The following is a 22,371-nucleotide window of genomic DNA, read 5'->3' as shown; positions in this document are numbered from 1 at the left end:
AAATCATTCGTGATAGGAAGAACAAACTACTAGCTCTGTCTCAAGGTATTTATATAGATAAGGTACTTTCTCGCTTCTCGATGCAAAATGCCCATGGGGTGTTGTTGCCAATTCGTTCAGGAAAGTTCTTGTCGAAAGAGCAGTGTCCTAAGATACCGCAAGAAGTGGAGGATATGAGTCGAGTTCCATATGCCTCAGCAGTTGGGAGTCTGATGTATGCCATGTTGTGTACTAGACCCGACATATGCTATGCAGTGGGAGTTGTTAGTAGATACCAGTCAAACCCTGGTCAAGAACATTGGATAGCTGTTAAGCATATCCTAAAATATCTTAAGAGAACTAGAGACATGATGCTTGTATACACAAGAAATGACTTGGTGATACAAGGATACACTGACTCTGGTTTTCAGGCAGACCGTGACATGTTGAAGTCAACGTCTGGATCAGTGTTCACTCTCAATGGAGGAGCGATTGTCTGGAGAAGCATTAAGCAATCTAGTATCGCAGACTCTACTATGGAAGCTGAATATATTGCAGCTTCCGAGGCAGCCAAAGAGGCTGTTTGGCTTAAGAATTTCTTAGCCGAACTGGAGGTAGTTCCTAAAATGAACGAGCCTGTGCAACTCCACTGTGATAACACTGGAGCCATCGCAAACTCGAAGGAACCTCGTAGCCATAAGAGAGGAAAGCATATAGAACGAAAATACCACCTTATAAGAGATATAGTTCGAAGAGGAGACGTGGCAGTCACGAAGATCTCGACGTTGGACAACATTGCGGATCCAATGACAAAGGGACTATCTGAACATGTGTTCATGAAACACGTGGAAGGAATGGGCCTTATATACATGCCATATCTTCTCTAGGTCAAAGTGGGAGATTGTTAGGAATTCTTGTCCACGAGAAGATACTTATGTAAATTCTCGTTGAAATGATTAATAAAATAAAGTTTGACATTTATTATCTATTTGAATTGAAAGTGTTATTTCTTATTTAATGAGATTTATTAAACATTCATTATTCCATAGCCTCCGTATCTAACTGAGTCACGTGCTGGACACCTGAGTTCGGGCGGTGTGCTAAAACATGGTCGATGACTGATATACGCCTGGAAAACTATATCTAAAGTCATATATGTGGAACACATAGGTGAAGGCTGATCACTATGTGGGAGCATTCTACACTTGTGGTAAGTGTACGACCTGGACAGGTCTTGGTGTAGATGTGTCGTTTAAGGACCGTTACGACACACTAACCGAGGCCACTATGATGGTCACAATAAGACTTAATCTAAATCCTGAAGTGATCATGGACACTGGGTTATGTTACTGAGCTCTTTGACTCATTCTCTAAAAGGCTATTCATGCTAATCACAGCTTATGTCTTGGGAGTTTTCTCAGAGCATAATTCGAGTGGGAAATGATTTACAGATACGGAATCCAGCCTTCCTGAAAGAAGGTTAATGTTCTCTCACCTAAGGGTTGATTCCAGAACCGATAGATTGCGCGCACTTTCGAAGTAAGTAACGTTCGAAAGAATCTTTCGTTGGGGAAGCAACAATGCTTAATATGTATCAAGAGAAGTATGACGGAAAAATTGACTTCTCTTGACACGGGTTGAACCTGGAGGATCTTGATCACGAACTGACTATATCAGTGGACACTCGTCACGATGAGTAAATATAATTCTAGTATAAAGGAGAGTTCAGTCTTGGCTTACAAGGTGGAGTATTTGACCAAGATCAGACGAATCGATGGACAAAAGAGAAAGGACTATTTCGTCTTTTTCATCGGATTTGTTAAGCTCCTATTACTAGTTCCATAGTCCCCGATTCGGCTCTGATAAAGGCGGATAAGAACTTTCGTATAATAATGTTTATCATTATTAATCTCACTTGCTGTAATTGTGATTGACAGCATTAATTCTGGAAAACGGGTATTCGCAGAATTAAATAAATATTTATGGTAGAATTGTTTATTTATTGTTTGATCAAGTAAATAAACAATTATTAATTATTTGTTTATTGTTGGACCATGAGAATGCAAAAATAAGCAATTATTTTAAGCAAATTTTGAGAGAAATTTCGTGCAACCTAGCCAACTCTTGGCCGTGCACTTCTGCCTACCCTCCCCTCGGAAATTCGTTTCCATTCTCAGTAAAATAAGAGAGAGATCTCGAGACACCTAGTTTCGTGATCTAGTGAGATAAAGACTGTGCCCACTCATCTTTCTTATTCGTCTCGGAGATTACGTTTCGGAAGACTAAGGTGTCATCACATCGAGTCCTTGAAGAAGGAGTTCTTTGTTGGATCGTGTGGAAGCTTGTACGTTCAAGACGAAGACGGATTGTGAAAGCTTTCAGTTCGTGAACCGAAAATCAATGTAAGTACTTGTTTACTCTTGTTTCGGTTGCTTGACTTATATGCTCTCTTATATTTTTTAATTAACGTAAATCTAGATCTTGTCATATAATCATTTAATTAATTAGCTTTTGATTAGCGTAATTAATTATGTTTTCCGCATTTATATGGTTATATGGGGAATCATCCCCGACACTTGTTGCTTTCCGGCTCAAGCCCAACCCCTTTCTTAGCGACATTCTTCGTCTTCATCTTAGGTTTTTCTTTCTTTTCTGACCCGGTTGTGCTTATGCCACTTCTTGTACCAACCATAGTGAAGGAGAGACTGAAATAACTACCACAAAGATACTCGTCAAGGGAGGTGGTTACCCAATTCAAAGAAATTGTGTGAAAAGACAGCGAGAAAACAAGAAAGAGGGCTTCAGTGAAATTTGAAAACAAGGAAACTTCCCAGCCTTCCTTGAGAAATAAACCGTCAGTTGCATGTTTTATGAGCTGAAGATGATCAAAACGACGATGTACAATTAAATGGGCCTTGGTCCATCTCAAGCCCAAACTCAAATTAGATGGCATTTTAGCCCGACAAATAGGTCGAATGGGCCAAACAGACAAATGGGCCCATGAACACATACTGATGTAAAATAGTGTAGCATAAAATAGAGACAAGTTATCAAAGGGTAGAGAAAAAAATACAAATAACCATCTCTCCATATCTCAGTAATTGCTATGGTTCAATAACACGTGAAGGATCTGAGACTTTCAAACCTGTTCACAGCCAATGTAAAGATGTCTGCAAGCTGTATTTCAGTGTGAATATATTCGAGTTTGATCTTCTTATCTTCCACTAGATCCCGAATGAAATGGTGCCTGATTTCAATGTGCTTTGTCTTACTATGTTGGACTGGATTCTTTGAAATATTGATGGCACTGATATTATCGCAGAATAATGTCATGACATCTTGTCCGACACCATATTCAGTAAGCATCGGTTTCATCCAGAGTAGCTGAGTGCAACCGCTTCCAGCTGCAATGTATTCAGACTCAGCTGTGGACGGGGAAATGCATTTTTTGTTTTTTGCTTACCCAGGAAATAAGATTGTTTCCCAGATAGAAACATCCACCAGAGGTGCTTCTTCTATCAACAGTGCTACCTGCCCAATCAGCATCACAATATCCCACAAGAGTAAAGGAGGTATCAAAAGTGTATAGTAGACCAAAACCAGCAATTCTCGAAATGTACCTTACAATGCGCTTGGCTTGAAACAAATGGCTAGCTTTGGATTAGCTTGATAACGAGCACAAACACCAACAGAATATGCTATGTCAGGACGACTGGCAGTAAGATAGAGAAGACTGCCAATGATACTTCTGTAGAGGCTTTCATCAACAGATTCACCAAGCTCATCCTTAGTGAGTTTAACATGAGTAGCGGCGGGGGTCCGCTTGTGAGAAGACTTTTCTAAACCAACCTTCTTCACAATGTTTTTAGCATATTTACTTTGAGAGATAAAAATACCATCATTCATCTGACTGATCTGAAATTTCAAGAAAAAGTTAAACTCACCAATCATACTCATTTCGAATTCAGACTGCATTTGTCACACAAAAAGGTCCACCATCTTGTTCGATATTCCTCCAAAGACAATATCGTCAACATAGATTTGAGCAATTATGAGGTTGCCATCCTCCTTCTTTATTAACAAAGTTTTATCAACTTCACCTCTAATATAACCATTCTGCACAAGAAACTGAGTTAGTCTTTCATACCATGCCCGAGGTGTCTACTTAAGACCGTAAAGAGCCTTTCTAAGCTTGTAGACATGTTGGGGCGAGCTGGGATCTACAAAACATTTAGGCTGGACAACATAGATTTCTTCATTCAAGTACCCATTGAGGAAAGCACTTTTAACATCCATCTGGAAAAGTTTGAAATGGAGATGACAAGAGATGCCAAGCAAGAGTCTGATGGCTTCAAGCCGAGCAACAGGGGCAAAGGCTTCATCAAAATCCACACCTTCCACCTGCGTATAACCATGTGCCACAAGTCTAGCTTTGTTTCGAGTTATATTGCCATGCTCATCATATTTATTTTTAAAAATCCACTTAGTTCCAATAACATTAACATTGTCAAGTTTAGGAACTAGCTCCCAGACGTCATTTCTTTCAAACTGAACAAGTTCCTCTTGCATAGCACTAATCCAGTATTCATCATCAATTGCGTCATTGACATTTTTAGGTTCAATTTTAGAGACAAAGCAGAGATTACCAATCATTTCTCTGTAGTTTACTGGAGTTTTTGAACGAGTGTGCATACAATCTCCAATATCACTAATCACCTCTTCAACAGGGTGATTTCTCTGAACTCTTCTGGAAGGAACCCTTCTTTCTGGTGGAGATTCAGCTTCTCCAGGGAAAGACTCTTGTTCAGGCACAATGTTGTCCACTTTGTCACCAACATCTGTGCTACTAGGTAGAACATCATCTTCATCATCAGCACTCTTAGAGTCATTAGAAACATCATCAACAACCACATTTATTGACTCCATCATACTCTTAGTGCGTTTATTCAAATTCCATTCCATGATCACTTCGGATTCTGACCACTTTGCCTATGCTTACTCCCTTTTCTCTTTGCACTTGCTTGCATAAGGCTTCAAAAACAGCAAAAGTGTCAGATTTCTCACGAATAAAATCAACCCAAGTGTACCTGGAGAAATCATCGACACACACAAACACGTATCTCTTTCCTCCAAGGCTTTCAACCTACATAGGCCCCATCAAGTCCATGTGGAGGAGTTCTAAAACCCATGAGATAGTAAGATGTTGCACCATCTTGTGCGACTTCTTGACCTGCTTTCCAATCTGACAATCACCACAGATTTTTCCTTCAACAATCTTTAGCTCAGGGAGTCCGACAATGGCCTTCTCAGAGACAATTTTGTGCATGCTTCTGAGGTTTAGATGGCCGAGCTTTTAATGCCATAGCTTAGCTTCATCTACTTTGGACAAGAGACACTTTGTGACCTGAGAGTCTTTGACCGGAGACCACATGTAGCAATTGTCATGTGACCTGGTTCCTTTCATAAGCTCATCATGTTCCTCATTAATCACCACACACTTATCATGAGTAAAATTAACTTGTAGGTTCAAGTCGCAAAGTTGGCTGATACTAATAAGATTAGCAGTGAGACCTTCAACCAATAATGCCTCTGTCAAGCATGACAAACCAGGATAGTTGAGCTGACCTTTACCGATAATCTTGGCCTTCACTCCATCACCAAAAGTAACATGGCAATTAGAGTAATGTTTTATGTTGGACAAAAAGGCACGAACACCAGTCATGTGACGAGAACAACCACTATCAAAATACCAATCGTTACCAGTTGAGGCACTCAGAGAGGTGTATGCAATGTTGGCAGGATAGGATGCATCTTTCACTCTCCATTCCATGCGGGAAGTGAGTTGACGGTGTGGTTGAGCATGCCTATGCAAGGATTGATGCTGATGAAGGTTCCTCCCATATAGGCGATAGCAAAAAGGCTGAATATGACCCATTCGTCCACAATGATGGAAAACCCAACGAGGTCTGTTAACAAGAAACCTGGTTGGTCCATGAGGATGTCGCTGATGCTGAATCTTAAACTTGTCACCACCAGATGTCTGGGACATTTTGCGCGGCATCTGGTCAGCAGACTTTTAGGGAACAAAAGTAGTCTGTGACGTGGAAGCACCATGAGTATACCCAAGCCCCTTCATGTTCTTCGCAGGTTGTGCAATAGTTAGAATTTTATCAAGGCTGTCAGTGCCAGAATTCAACATCCTGACAGATTTCATCATCTGGTCAAGTTCCCCATTTAAGCGGCTGACTTCGCGCTTTAGATTAATAATGGTTTCTAAGAGCCTTGTCTTATCTTTAGTCAGAGAGAGAATGAGTGCACTCTGCTTGTCAAGAACCTGAGACTCTTTAACCCATTTAGTATGTAAAACATTATAAGCATCATTCATAGCATCATGAGATAGCTCATCATCTATAACAAATCTCTTTGAAGATTCAGCAAATTCATCAATAGATTCAAGGTTATGAGTGGGAATAGAAGCTGTGAATGCAACAAAATTGTTTATCTGATCAGAGTCACTGTCTTCTTCTTCCTCATCAGAAAGAGTGGCGTTGTAACCTTTTTTCTGCTTTTTCAAGAAGTTAGGACACTCCTTCTGAATATTCCCAAAGCCTTCACACTCATGACACTGAATACCTTTGCCTTTTCCAGAGCGTTCACCACTTCTGCCGTTTCTGTGAAGGTTTCCATTCTTCTGGAATCTTTGCTAAAAGTTGTCTTTGACATCTTACGAGACATTCTTCCCAGTCATCTGGTTGAATCTCTTCATAACCCTGCTATAGTTTTTGACAAGCATAGCAATAGTATTATCAATTTTGTTATTAGAATCAGAGTATACATGCTCCTTTTGATCATGAATAGAGCTTTTAAGGGCCATTCCTTTGTGTTTCTTCTCCATCTTGGGAAGAGAAAGCTCGAAGGTCATGAGAGATCCCATAAGTTCATCAAACTTTAGTTTTAAGGTCATGGACTTCTTCTATCGCCGTGATCTTCATTTTGAATCTTGGGCTTAAAGCTCTCAGAGTTTTCCTGACTAGATCTTCATCGGCCATAGGTTTGCCGAGAGAGTAGGATTCGTTGGCAAGATCTCGAATACACACATTGAAGTCGGCTACAGATTCATCTTCAAGCATAGTGAGAGCTTCAAAGTTTGTTGTGAGATATTGAAGCTTATGCTCACGGACTTTAGTGGTTCCCTCATAGGCGACAGCAAGAATTTCCCAAGCTTCTTTTGCACTCGTGCAGATGTTTATAAGCCTGAACACATTTTTATCAACCCCGTTAAATATAGCATTGAGTGCACGAGATTTACCCAGAGTCGCCTCATCTTCAATAGGACTCCAGTCCTTCTCGGATTTGGGACCAGTCACATCCCCTTTGTCATCAACGAAAACTCGAGCTTCCCAACCATGAATCACAGCCTTTCAAGTTCTGCTGTCGAGGGATTTCATAAAGGCGCTCATACGGGCTTTCCGTAACCATAGTTAGTTCCATGACGATTGACCGAGCCTCCCTCTCTGGAACTATCCATATCTAGTAATCATAATAAAATACCCAGGAAACCACCAAAAGATCTAGGTGCCTGCTCTGATACCAATTGAAATTATGATTAGTCACAAAGACAAGATGTCACACACAATGTGTTGACAATGTGTCCGACAACTTGCTTGATCACAGATAATGGATAATCAACAAACAATGCGATTAATAAGCGACACACATATGGTTTCCCAGTTCGGTGCAATATCACCTACGTCTGGGGGCACTCTGCCAGTGGAAAGGATTTCACTATACAGTAGTCAATAGTACAAGCAAGGTCTTATATGATTACAGCACAAAATCAAGGCCCTAGAAACTATTACCACAAGTGAATACCTAGACCAGGGACTCCCTCTGAATTTGAGATCCTCCTCAATTCCACTCTTCGAGCAAACACCTATGCCCGGATGAGTTCTGTCTTCAAAAGCACGTGAGTCTTCAATCACGTAAACACAGGACCCAAACCACTCAAACACTCAATCTTCTCGAATAGTATTTGGTGAACAACACCACTCTTATCAAAAGACAAAGCCTCCCAATCCGCCGGTCTTGCACGTCTAGGAGCTCTAAGTATTTTGAAAAAGCGTCGAGGCTGCTAAGGGGGAAGCGCAGGGCTTTTATAGCAGCTGTACAAACCTGAAAGCGTATATAGGGTTTCATTACCCATTCTCACAAGAATATTACGCAATAAAATCACCAGCGATGCAATCTGGCCAAACCGGAAACTTGCTAGAAATACTATCTGCGCATAGCAGGAATGATGTCTTACCAGAAGCTGGAGCATGAAGACCGACATCTTTCGATATATTTTGCACTAAAAATAAAGCCAACTTATAACGTAACAATACCTATAAATATAGGGCTCGGTCCTCACCAAAAGGTAATCAAAATCTCACGTCTTGCGTACCAAAATGCTGCTGAACTCCAGAGTCACATAATTCGCTTGATCGCGATGATTAACACCCTCTAAAACTTCTACACTCCACCTCAATCTCACTAATGTTAAGCACCCCCTTTGTTTTCCCTTTGTAGTTGACCATTTATCCGTCTATTTCAGGTATAGCGGCGAGCAAGGGAGCCATTTACAGCTAAGGGAAGACTCGAGACATCGAGTCCGACACGCTCAACCCAAAGCGAGACCACTCGGTCCGACCGTGGATCTAACCGCTTGAGGCTTCTAAACAGTTGTCCAAAAACGAGCGACAACAATTTGTCTTAACTTAAATAATGTTCATGAATATGTGGCTATTTTTTATTGGTGTGTTTATTTACCTAAACTTTTTTTTTTCAGAAAATAGATTGTTAACGTCCGTGTTTTGTATAATATGGCATTGCCGTCTCAAATTTTATATATTTGTCAATACATTTCTTTTACTGTTAGCACGGGGATATTGAGTTTTTTCTTCATACTTTTTAATCTTAAACATTATTTCTCTCATTATGATGAAACGTTATTATTTAGCAACTGTTGTAACTAATGGATGGTTTGCTACATATGTCTTTAGTCTTTACAAGTAATTATGAAAGGTTACTTCTCGTTATAAATTCAAATTATAAAGAGAGAAAACAGGTTTAGCATTTAATGTAAATAAAAAGAATCGAAATCATTATAGAGTTTTCAATAATTTTTATTTTGAATAGACAAGCGCCCATGGCCTAATGGATAAGGCGTCTGACTTCTAATCAGGCGATTGTGGGTTCGAGTCCCACTGGGCGTGCTTTCACTTCAGTTTTTGCTTTGTTTCGCTGCTCCGTTTCCCATTTTTATTTTCATTTATTTACCTTTTTTTTTTCTTTTACCAAAATATTTTCACTGCAATATTAACTAGCCTAGAGCGTCATCAAGGTGCCGTTTATCATTACTATTATTATTATCTAAACTATAACCCAAGGTTCGAAATGCCATTTTCGTTACCATTTCGAACCTCCTGATAAACAGAAAATCGATGCGTCGACGGAAAATCGAACGAAAAAAAATGTGAAAAAGACAAATGAAATGTTATTTTCGATGAAAAATAGATATGGTGATTGAAAACCGAACGGAAATCATGTTGTAAAATATATTAAAAATATATACATATATACATTACATACATATATTTTATTTATTTATATATATCTTGTTTATTTTTTTCTTAAAAAAGAAATTTTTTAATGGGCTTATATATATTTATTTATTTATCTATTTATTGTTTATTTAAATAATTTATTTATTTATATATACAGTTTGTTATATTATATAATGGGCTTATACAATTATATATACGTTTATTTATATGCAAGTCGTTATATTATATTATCTCAACTAACGTTTGATATCAATACGTGTATGGTTTTAACGGGCTTATACCATATTTTTCTTTTTCATTCAACCCACTTGGGCAATTTTTTCTTTTGGCCCACTATGGCATTTAAATCTGAGAATTTTGAGTCAATGTCACAAATTCATCAGTTTTTTGCATTTGTGTCACAAAGTTGTCAAAATTGCATTTGTGCCACGTATTCACATTCGTGTCACATGTGCAAATTTCAAATTACTCTCGCTCACCATTTAATCGTTTTATTAGTTACTCCATATCTTCTGAATTTTTACAATACTTCATTAAAAATCACTTCATTTTTCTCTAAAACTTTCTAAAATTTTTGCGTGTGACTTATTTACAATTGGATTGCCAATTTGTGACATAAGATGCAAATACCATTTTAAATCTCATCTTCTTCTCCAAATACAAATGCGGGACAAAGACAAAAAGAAAATATGAAACTGAAAAAAAAAAATAATAAATAAATAAAAATTACAGGAGTCTGCCAGTCTCTCCGGCGCGGCTCCGCCGGAAGCCACAGCGTCAAACACCGATGAGTAATACCGGAACGAAGCCGAATCCCTAGATTCCAGATCCAAATCGCCGAATCGCCACCGTTGTGGTCCGATTCCTGCTCCACCACAACCACCACTGTCTGATTCGCGCTCTGAACCAGCTTCAAGAAATCGCAAATCGCTGATTCGGACGAGTCGTAGAGCGTGCGGTGGAGCTGGAGAGCGAGGTTGAGTCTGACGGCTTCGCGACCCTTGTTGCTGACGTGGAGCATCTAGAGCCGTACGTCCTTGAGGCGGTCGACGATGGCGTGGAACTCGAAGGCCATGTACGTGCTCAACACCGCAACAGAAAACGAAAGGAAGCTCAATCTTGTCGCTGAAACTTGCCAGGAGTCGTCCATTTCGCTCGACTTCCGCCAAATCTCCTAGAAATGTGATGAATTTTATTCATTTGAATGAACAAAAAAATTCGGTTGTTTTTTTGTTTGAACGACATGCCTTTTCGTCGGTAGACGACTGACAAAATGTGGTAAAATAATATATTAGGTTTCGCTGGCCGTTTTTGGTCATTAGGTTTCGCTGGCCGTTTTTGGTCCGGCAACGGCGCCGCCATCGAATTCCGGTGAATTTCATCGCATTTTAAACACTGCTATAACTTATCGTCCAACTTCGTTTAAAAAATTAGTGTTTTATTTAAGTAAACATATAGCCCAATTATTTTATATATAATTCGTATTGAAGTTCGTCCAACGTTACTAATGAATCGTTAGGCCCAGATAAACGCACCAAGTCTGGGCCCAGAGAGCTATCTCGAAGTGGACTCGCTTCCGCGAGCTCGAACCCGCACGGTGCAAGCATGGCGAGAAGAAATCTCCCTCTGATTGTGCAGCAGGACTTTTCAAGAATCAACGTGACTCACTCCGACGGGAAGAAAAGTCCCCGCTAATCCACACCTCCTTCGAGTAGGTCCAGCTTACACATGCAAATGCCCCAACACAGACAGGATTACTCATAGCCCCGGTATTTCAGCCCGCGAGAAATGGTACGAGCTCGGAAGAGCCTGCACCTCCTAAGACAGAACTGTTGAAATCGAGCTCGTCAGTTCGCCCTCCCGCGTCAGCTCGTCAGCTCGCCCTTCCGCGTCAGCTCGTCAGTTCGCCAGTTCGCCAGCTCGTCAGCTCGTCCTTTCTCCTGTCTAGCGTGCTTTCCTCCTGACAAGCATGCCTCGGGAGTCCTCACTCCTTGGAACTCATTCCACATGGGAAATTATCGCATTTATTTCTCATGTTATTTCCTATGACTTGTTCTCTGTGTATATTTATTATTCTCTATTTCCTAGAAGTAGTTATTACATGTATTTATTACACTCTCTCTTGTATCCACCATATGTATAAATAGGTGATACAAAATTCACATTAATAATAAGAAATATTCAAAGTCTCGGAACACTCTCTCTCTCTTCTCCGATTCTCTCTTTCTTCATCTTCTCTCCAGATTCGACTCTCTCTCTCTCTCTCAACTTCAACATGGTATTAGAGCAGAGAAAATCAATCACCATGAACACCACCACGCCCACTCAGTCTCAATCTGAATCCTTCTCCCAACATATCACGAGCCACAAACTCAATGGCCACAACTTCCTACAGTGGTCTCAATCCGTGCTCATGTTCATATCGGGACGTGGTAAAGATGACTACCTCACAGGCGTGGCTACATCTCCAAAGACCGAGGATCCAGAATTTAAGAGTTGGAAGGCAGACAACAGCATGGTAATGTCCTGGCTCATAAACTCTATGCATCCCGAAATCGGGGAAACCTTCCTCCTTTACCGAACGGCAGCAGAAATCTGGCAAGCAGCTAGAGAAATCTTCTCCAACTCAGAAGATATGTCCGAGCTGTTTGAAACTGAGAACACTCTCCACGACCTACGTCAAGGAGAAATGTATGTTACTCAGTTCTTCAGCTCGCTCACACATCTATGGCAGAAGATCGACCTCTACGAACAGCACCAGTGGACCAGCTCCGAAGACTCAAAAATCTACCGCAGGATAGTGGAGACCAAACGTGTGTTTAAACTACTATCCGGTCTCAACCAAGACCTTGATGAGGTCAAAGGTCGGATACTTAGTACAAAACCACTACCATCTCTCCGTGAAGCCTTCTCCGCGGTCAGACATGAGGAAATCATGAGGAAACTCATGATGGGAGCTATCCAATCGAGCTCAATTCCGGGCTCATCCTCAGACTCGTCCGCCCTCGCCACACATGGAGACGAAGTACTTGCAGCCCGCGTCTCAACAGAGAGACCTCGCAAACATCGCCCCTACTGCGATCATTGCAGACGACCTGGACACCTACGAGAAACCTGCTGGAAGCTGCATGGGAAACCACCGAGCTCGAAGTCAACCCGAGACACTAAGGATCCGAACTCAGTCGGAAACTTAGTATCCACTTCGTCCGCTGCCTCGACCTCGACCTCGACCTCAGACTCTCCCTTCAGCAATGACCAGATCGCTATTCTCCAAAAGCTTGTCCAACAAGTCCAACTCAGTGGAGAAACTTCCAGCATTGGTCCTCTAGGTAACTCTCCTAGAGCCCTCCATGTAAGCTCAGAGAATCCCACAGCATGGATTGTCGACTCCGGTGCATCTGATCACATGACTGGTAATCGAAGTCTATTCACAACTTACTCCGCTTGTAATAAAAGCATATCAGTCACCATCGCCAACGGAGCCAAGACTCAAGTCACTGGGATTGGCACCGTGGTCTTGACGAAATCCATGAGGCTAGACTCGGTGTTCTTTGTGCCTCAACTACAGTGCAATCTCTTATCTGTGCATAAGTTCAACCAAGACTCTAAGTGCCGAGCTATTTTTGATGAACGTTCATGTGTGTTTCAGGAAAAGGTCACGGGGAGACAGATTGGTAATGCCGAGCTGAGTACCGGACTCTATGTCATCAAGCCAAATCAGTCCGCCATGTGTCAGCTCGCCCAACATTCACCCCATTACAAAGAGATCATGCTCAATCACCTTAGACTAGGACATCCAAATTTCATGTATCTCAAAAGAATGTTTCCTTCTTTGTTTATCAATAAAAATATCAATTCTATTCAGTGTGACATGTGTGAGTTCGCCAAACATTCTCGAAGCTCGTATCACCCCACCTCGTACAAACCATCTCGACCTTTTGCCACGATTCACAGTGATATATGGGGGCCCTCAAAAGTTCCCAATATCACTGGAGTTCGATGGTTCCTTCTCTTTGTTGACGACCACACTAGACTTAGTTTGATATACATGATGAAACAAAAATCTGAAACATCCAATCTATTCAAAACCTTTCACAAAATGGTCCAAACACAGTTCGACACATCCATTCAAATTGTCCACACTGACAACGCTCGAGATTACTTTAATTCTGAACTCGGCGATTTCTTCAAAACACATGGCATAATTCACTCCAGCTCGTGCGTTCATACCCCGCAACAAAATGGGGTAACCAAGCGAAAAAATCGACACATTCTCGAGGTCGCCCGAGCCATCATGTTCTCCTCAAACGTCCCATCTCATTTTTGGGGAGAAGCAGTCCTCACAGCCACCTACCTCATAAACAGAATGCCATCTCGTGTCCTTGGCTATAAAATCTCATCCCAAGTCCTTCTAGAGTCATACCCTCACTCACGACTCATCTCAACTCTACCTGCGAAAGTATTCGGCTGTTCAGTCTTCACCCATTCTTATGACCAAGGTAAACTTGATCCAAAATCTCTCAAGTGCATCTTCCTTGGCTATTCAGCAACTCAGAAAGGCTACAAATGCTATGAACCCCGGTCCCGTAAATTCATAGTCTCCATGGATGTATCATTTCATGAGTTAAGTCCTTACTTCGCCAATTCAGCTCGTCAGGGGGAGAATGATGTAGATGACTTCCCAAATTGGCTCATCATAAACCCAGAATTCACCTCGCATCTTAGTCCATCTAGTTTGCTCCAAAATCCGACCTCACCAGTTCAAGAAATTCTCAGCTCGCCCCACAGTCCGACCTCACCTGTGCAAGAAATTCCCAGCTCGCCCAGTCCGACTCTGATCCCCAGTTCGCAAGCCTCTGAACCCTCTCCATGCGAACTGAACATCACCCAGAGTCCGGTACAAACTCGCAACCAAGATGTCTCTCCGAACCTGAACCACAACACTATTGAACAAGGTAACATCGAATCTCCAGACTTACCCATTGCAGTGAGAAACCTGCTCGGTCGTGTAGTCAATACAGGATGGAGGATTACGTGTACTATGAGAACTTATCTACGGGCTACCAAGCCTATGTGGCGAAGTTAGATGAAGGAAAAGTGCCGAACTCCATCGAGGAAGCCCTTCAAAGTCCCGAGTGGCAAGACGCAAGTCATGCTGAGATCCAAGCCCTCGAAAAGAATGATACGTGGGATATCGTCGAGCTACCACCAGGCAAGCGAACTGTTGGATGTAGATGGCTCTTCACCATCAAACATAATCCAGACGGCACAGTTGAGAGATACAAAGCTCGTCTTGTCGCAAAAGGGTACACTCAGGCTTATGGCATCGACTACCAAGAGACGTTTGCTCCAGTCGCGAAGTTCAATACCATCAGAATCCTCCTTTCATTAGCAGCCAACTTAGATTGGCCTCTCAGTCAGCTCGACATCAAGAATGCCTTTTTAAATGGCGAACTGGAAGAGGAAGTCTACATGCAACTCCCACCAGGATTCGACAATGATCAAGGGACCAACAAAGTCTGCAAACTCAAGAAGTCTCTATACGGTCTAAAACAATCCCCACGAGCATGGTTTGGTAAATTCACCAATGTACTCAAGCGTTGCAACTATGAACAAAGTCAAGCCGATCCAACACTCTTCTCAAAGATCTCAACACAAGGCAAGCACACCATCCTGAGTGTGTATGTGGACGACATAGTCATCACCGGAGACGACCTAGAAGAGATCAGGAGGCTGAAGCAAACTTTGTCATCTGAGTTCGAAGTCAAGGACCTCGGCAGCCTACGATACTTCCTCGGCATGGAGGTAGCTCGATCAGAAAAGGGCATCTCTGTTTCCCAGCGCAAGTACACGTTGAACCTCCTAAAAGAAACTGGTATGCTTGGCTGTAAACCAGTTGACACTCCGATGGATGCCAATGTGAAACTTCTAGTTCGCACCACCGAGGCCGCCACCGACAAAGAAAGATTTCAGCAGCTCGTAGGAAAACTCATCTACTCAACTCACACGAGACCAGATATTGGATTCGCAGTGAGTATGGTAAGTCGATTCATGAGTAATCCCTCGGAAACTCACATGGACGCAGTCATGAGGATTCTCCAATACCTCAAAGCTGCCCCAGGGACTGGTCTCTCCTTCAAGAAAAGACGAAGTCGAGGTGTCGAAGTGTTCACAGATGCGGACTGGGCCGGATATGTTCCAGACAGACGATCAACATCAGGCATGTGCACATACGTCTGGGGAAATCTTGTTACCTGGCGAAGCAAGAAGCAGTCTGTGGTCTCAAGAAGTAATGTTGAAGCCGAGCTCAGGTCTTTAGCAAGCGGAGTATGTGAAGGCATCTGGCTGAAGAGAGTTCTCGACGACCTCAAGATCATCATCGAAGGTCCAATCAAGCTCTTTTGCGATAATCAAGCTGCTCTCAGCATAGCCAAAAATCCAGTCCATCATGACAGAACAAAACATATCAAGATCGACCGATACTTCATCAGTGAAAAGATTGAAGAAAAAATAATCGATATGGAATACGTTCCATCAGGTCATCAGCTCGCCGACATTCTCACCAAAGCCCTTCCTCGAGCAACCTTCTCCGAGCTATGTAGCAAGCTCGACCTCCTCAACATATACAGTCAAGCTTGAGGGGGAGTGTTGAAATCGAGCTCGTCAGTTCGCCCTCCCGCGTCAGCTCGTCAGCTCGCCCTTCCGCGTCAGCTCGTCAGTTCGCCAGTTCGCCAGCTCGTCCTTTCTCCTGTCTAGCGTGCTTTCCTCCTGACAAGCATGCCTCGAGAGTCCTCACTCCTTGGAACTCATTCCACATGGGAAATTGTCGCATTTATTTCTCATGTTATTTCCTGTGACTTGTTCTCTGTGTATATTTATTATTCTCTATTTCCTAGAAGTAGTTATTACATGTATTTATTACACTCTCTCTTGTATCCACCATATGTATAAATAGGTGATACAAAATTCACATTAATAATAAGAAATATTCAAAGTCTCGGAACACTCTCTCTCTTCTCCGATTCTCTCTTTCTTCATCTTCTCTCCAGATTCGACTCTCTCTCTCTCTCAACTTCAACAAGAACATCTCGGGGTTCAGCATGCCGCACCCGGAAACTTGAACCCGATCTGGCTGGAATTTCCCGAGGATCAAGAGGACAAGCCCAAATCAAGCTCGAACTGAAACTCCAGCCCGACCTCGTAACAACCATGACGAGCTTTCTTTGTTAAGGAGAGCTATAAATGAAACCAAGACCGGGATGCGGGCTGTGACCTGGCAAGTTCACAGTCCCACATATTTTTTTATTTCTTATATTTACCACTCTTAGGACATGTTCTATTCACTCGCAAATAAAGAAATGGAATGAAATACATCCCAGAAAACTTGAATGACTTTGTTTGGTTCACATTTTGGAGTTGTAATAATCAATATACAGAGAACTTATTGCTTCATTTTCATTCTTATCAATAGTTGATATAATATACCATTCCACTAGATAATCATTTGTTTTTCATAACGATCCCTCAAAGCTTCAAACATTAGTATATTTTTTAAAACAATTAAAATGCAGGATCATAACCTCAGAGCAATAAGAAATAAAAACCATTGTCGCCAAACACATTGGCGGCACAACTGTGGCGCCGCTGTAGTTATGACGATCAATGATGTCGTCCTCAACAACAAAAGCGGCGATAAAGCCATCACTTTTGCTTTAAGAGAGAGGAACCAGACCCATTTTAAATAGGCACATTAAGACTATCATGTAATTATAAGATAGTTAAGTAAACTTACTAATACGTTCCATTCCAATTATTTTATTATTAAAAATTACCTACCTAATCAAAGAAAAGAATATGCCTGCTGTCATTACTATTGTCATTCTTATTCACATTCAATTTTAGTTTACAACTAAACGTGCCCTAATACTTTTTATTTTATTTTAAAAACTCAAGTTTCAATGATTTGGTAGGGAAAAGATGAATTTTTGTTTTAAAAGAGAGGAACCAGACCCATTTTCAATAGGCACATTAGGACTATCATGTAATTATAAGATAGTTAAGTAAACTTACTAACACGTTCCATTCCAATTATTTTATTATTAAAAATGACCTACCTAATCAAAGAAAAGAATATGCCTGTCATTCGTGGTATTAGAAGAAATTACATATATATATGGTATTAGAAGAAATTACAATTATAAAATATATGAATAGAGTAACCTTTAATCTTATTGCTTACGTTTTTATGATCAAATTTCAATGAATCGGTATTTTTTTTCTTCTCATTCGTGGGATCAGAATAGTACGTTGTTCGTCTTGAAACATCCATTGATTTCTAATCAAACATATTTTTAGATTAAGATGAACATGAAACTAAGACGAACTGCACGTATCAAAATTCGGAATTACTCGAAATATAAGACACGAGTAGTATTTGATCGGGAAACTAGTCTTGCATTCCTCTACAAAGATTCGTGCTCGTGCTATTGGATTATCTTGCTCGATTATTTAGAGAATTTGAAGGGTTTTGGAGGGAAACCGGGGAATATTCTTTTATTTTAAAATGAATGGGTAACAACATAATTACACATTGAGCCCACTAATACTCGTGTCCTAGTTATGCTTTTTGAGTGAATTTCGGATAATTCTGAAATTGTTATTATTTAGAAACATGTTTACCAAAATCTATTATTTGCTCTTTATTCCGAAAGTATGACCATGGTATACGAGAGAGAAATTTTTGGGTACCAAAATATCCTCCATCACTAATCATATGACATAATTTTCCCTCTGAAACACGTTGAAACACTGCTGAATGGGCCAGGCAGAAAATTGAGCCCATGAGCGAAACTGAATAATACGAGAAATGTTGTCGTGCAGTTGAATGGGCCAACCAGATAAATGGGCTAATGAAAAACATCGAGAATATATCAGAACACAATCGTTTCGTCGAGTGAGCCAACCATATAAATAAATGGACCCATGAACTAGAAAGAGAGACAATCACATCTGCTACTTGTCGCAGTACATTGTCACGAGATCTTGCGGGACATCATATTCTATAGTCATCTGTTTCATCCACAAGAGCTTAGTGTAACTACATCAAGCGATAATATATTCAGCCTCAGCAATAGACAAAGAGACACAAATCTACTTCTTACTGAACCACAAAATTAGATCATTCCTAAGACATAAATAACCACCAAATGTTCTCTTAATATCTCCAGCATTCACAGTCAAACCAACGTCTCAATAAACATCCAAAGTGGAATTAGTGACAAAGAAATACAAGAGGCTATAATCAGCAGACAATGTATTTAACCTGAGTGAGATGACTAACCTTTGGTTTACTTGATATCGAACACAAACTCCAACACAAAAGGTTATATCAGGTCCATTGGCATTAAGATAAAATAAGCTTCAGAATATGCTGCTTCCACAAGTGATGTCAATCACATTGTACGAAACATCTTTCTCCACATCAATACTAGCAGATACACAATCCTCATCATCCAAACTCTTAATATCTACAGGGTTGCACATCAATACTTTCTGAGGTGGAGCTTTATCCCCCCTCCAGATTTCATAATGAGTGTTAGAGGAACTAGAAAAAACATCCACTCGATTATAAATATGAAAAAAAAGTATTAAGGGATTTAGCCCAAACGTGGTGAGGAAGAACTTTGGCATAGATAATCATGTTGGCCTCTTCTTGCAAAGTACGGTTCTTTCTCTCCACGAAACCATTCTGAAGAAGGGTAATGAGGGCATAAAAATCATAAGAGATACCTTCAGAGATGAAGACCAAGGATAAGCTAGAGTCCACAAACTCTCTTCCATGATCACTTCGACTTCGCACAATATTCCTAATACTTTCACCTTATTCACGTTGTAGGCGATGACACAAGGCTTCAAACACATCAAAAGTATCAGACTTCTCATAGATAAAATCAACCCAAGTATATCTAGAATAGTCATCCACACATAAAAAGACATTTTTTCCCATGACGATTTTTACTTGCATTGGACCCATATGATCCATGTGGAGTAATTTAAGCACACAAGAAGTGTAAGATGTTGCACCATCTTGTGAGTCATCTTGACCTACTTGCCCACTTGACACTCACTACCGCTCTTTTCTTTTTCAATCTTGAGCTTAGGGAGGCCCACAATATCCTTCTTAGAGATGATCTTCTTCATGCTTCTCAGATTTAGGTGACCAAGCTTCTAGTGCCACAACTTGGTTTCAACTTGGGAATATTTATAGGGGGGCCACATGTAGCAATTATCAGTGGACCAAACTCCCTTCATAAGCTTGACTTGTTGCTTATCATACAAAATACACTCCTCACGAGTAAAGTTAATAAGCAAGTCTTGATCACAAAGTTAACTAATAGTGATAAGATTAGCAGTAAAATCATCAACTAATAAAGTATCTTTCAAGTAAAGGAGAAAAGGGTAATTAAGCTGACATTTACCAATAATTCTAGCTTTAACTCCATCGCCAAAAGTAACATGGCAACTTGAGTAGGCTTTTATGTTGGTCAAATAGTTTTTAACACCTGTCATGTGGCGATAGCAACCACTATCAAAATACCAATATTTATTGGTTGAAGCACGAAGAGAGGCGTAAGCAATATTATCCCGATAATCAGCTTTAATCCTCCAAACTATGTGGTTGTTTGAAGTTTGCACATTCTGAGGTCTATGAGAGAATTGAGGGCAATGAAGATTTCTCCCATATAGACGATAGAAAAAAGGATGTGTATGACATCAACGACACAATAGTGACAGATCCAACGAGGTCTGCTGATAGGAGACCTCATTGATCTAATAACCAGCTGATGATGAAATGTGCGTTGATGCATATCACCGCCAGATGTTTGCGTCATCTTGGGAGACATCTGTCCAGTTCCATTTTAAGTGGGAGGAACAACAGTGATCTTGGAGCTGGAACCACCATGAATGTAGCCAAGCCCTTTCATGTTCTTTGCAGGCTTGCCAATAGTGAGAATCTTATCAAGATTATCAGTGCCCAAGTTTAGCATTCTCACATACTTAGTTATCTTCTCAAGCTCAGAGTTTAAACGTCTCACTTCACGCTTCAAGTCGCAAATAGTCTCCAGTACTCTAGTCTTGTGCTCCGAGAGGGACTCCATCATTCCTTTCTAATTCTCCATAGCTGTGATTTTTCAATCCACTTATAGTAAAGAACTTTGTAAGTATCAGGAAATACTTTAACCGAAAGTTTATCATGATCAGCAGAAAATACGAATATCAACACGATTAGAAGAACTGGCAACAATATTGAAATCATCAGTGATATTATCAGGAATAGAGGCTGTAAAGTCAACAAAATTGCTTATCTGATCAGACTCACTATCATCACCAAAGTCATCATCAGAGAAGGTAGTAGTGTAGCCTCTTTCTTTTCTTCTTCCTTATGAAGTTTGGACATTCTGCGTGAATGTGTCCAACCTCTCATATTCATGACATCGTATCCCTTTGGATTTGTAGAATTGTTGATGTTTGATCTATCAGCATCAAGTTCACGTCACTGAAAATTCCCACCATTCTGATATTGTTGTCGTGGCTGATTGTCTTTGACAACATGAGAGATATTTTTGCTAGATCTCTTATCGAGCCTCCTCATGATCCTGCAAAAATCATTGGCAAGCATAGCAATAGAATCACCAACATCATTATCAGTTTCATAATGTATTTGCTTGCTCCATCTGATTAGTAATGGAGTTTTTGAAAGCTACAACTTTATTCTTCTTCTCAAGTTTGAGAAGAGATAATTCATTAGTCATGAGAGACCCAATCAGCTCGTCGACTTTCATTTCGGAAAGATCATGCACTTCTTCAATGGTAGTAATCTTCATTCCGAATTTTTTAGGAAGAGTTCTTAAAATATTCCGGACAAGTTTCTCATCACGTATAGGAACTCCAAGAAAAAAAGACTTATTAGTGACATCTAGGATGCGAACATTGAATTCAGAGATGGTCACTTCTTCAGCCATATTCATGGCCTCGAATTTGATAGTGAGAAGCTAAAGTCTTTGACTACCCACTTTGGAGGTGCCTTCATGAGCAACTTCGAGGATCTCTCAAGCCTCCTTGGTGCTCTTACATGTATTGATGAACCTGAAAATATTCTTATCAACACCATTGTAAATAGCATTGAGTGCATGTGATTTACCAAGGGCAGCTTCATCTTCTGCAGCATTCCAGTCCTTATCAGGTTTGGTGGACACCACCACACCTTTATCATCTTCGATAATGAGAGCAGAGCACACAATGATAACAGCTTTCCAAGTCTTGTTATCAACAGACTTTAGAAAGGCACAAATGCGAGCTTTTCAGTAGGCATAATTCGTCCCGTCAAGCACCAATGGACGATTAACTGTTCCGCCTTCCTTGGTATTATCCATCACAAATAGAAACGGTCAACAACACACGGATCACACCCTAAGATTTGGATGCTCGCTTTGATACCAATTGAAATTTTGTTTAGTCAAAGACAAGATCCCGCACACAATGTAGAGTCAATGTATGCGACAATATGTTTCGATGGAAAATATAAATTCAGTGCATAGAGTAAATGACACAAAGAGTGGAAACCCAGTTTGGTGCAACGTCACCTACTCTGGAGGGCAGTTTTCCCAATTAAAATGAAATTCACTATATGAAAAGTAGTCAATAGTAAAACATTGGACTTATATGAACTATCCTCGCTTCAAGGTCTTTTTCCTACTACTACACGTGAATTTTATTTCAGACTCCT

The 22,371-nt window shown here is 40.7% G+C and overlaps 1 non-coding gene and 1 pseudogene across 1 annotated transcript; both read left to right on the top strand.

Moving 5' to 3' along the window:
* The first annotated feature begins 80 nt into the window (after positions 1-80).
* LOC149384783 (secreted RxLR effector protein 161 pseudogene) lies at positions 81-866 on the top strand (annotated as a pseudogene).
* An 8,294-nt stretch (positions 867-9,160) lies between these two features.
* Positions 9,161-9,233, top strand: TRNAR-UCU (transfer RNA arginine (anticodon UCU)). The gene has a single exon. It is a non-coding gene; the product is annotated as a tRNA-Arg (tRNA).
* Positions 9,234-22,371: the final 13,138 nt, after the last annotated feature.

The sequence above is a fragment of the Urtica dioica genome, chromosome 9, assembly GCF_054948205.1.
Source record: "Urtica dioica subsp. dioica isolate 48M chromosome 9, U.dioica_male_clone48M_v1_H2, whole genome shotgun sequence".
NCBI lineage: Eukaryota > Viridiplantae > Streptophyta > Magnoliopsida > Rosales > Urticaceae > Urtica > Urtica dioica.
This window is presented reverse-complemented; position numbering and strand designations above follow the sequence as displayed.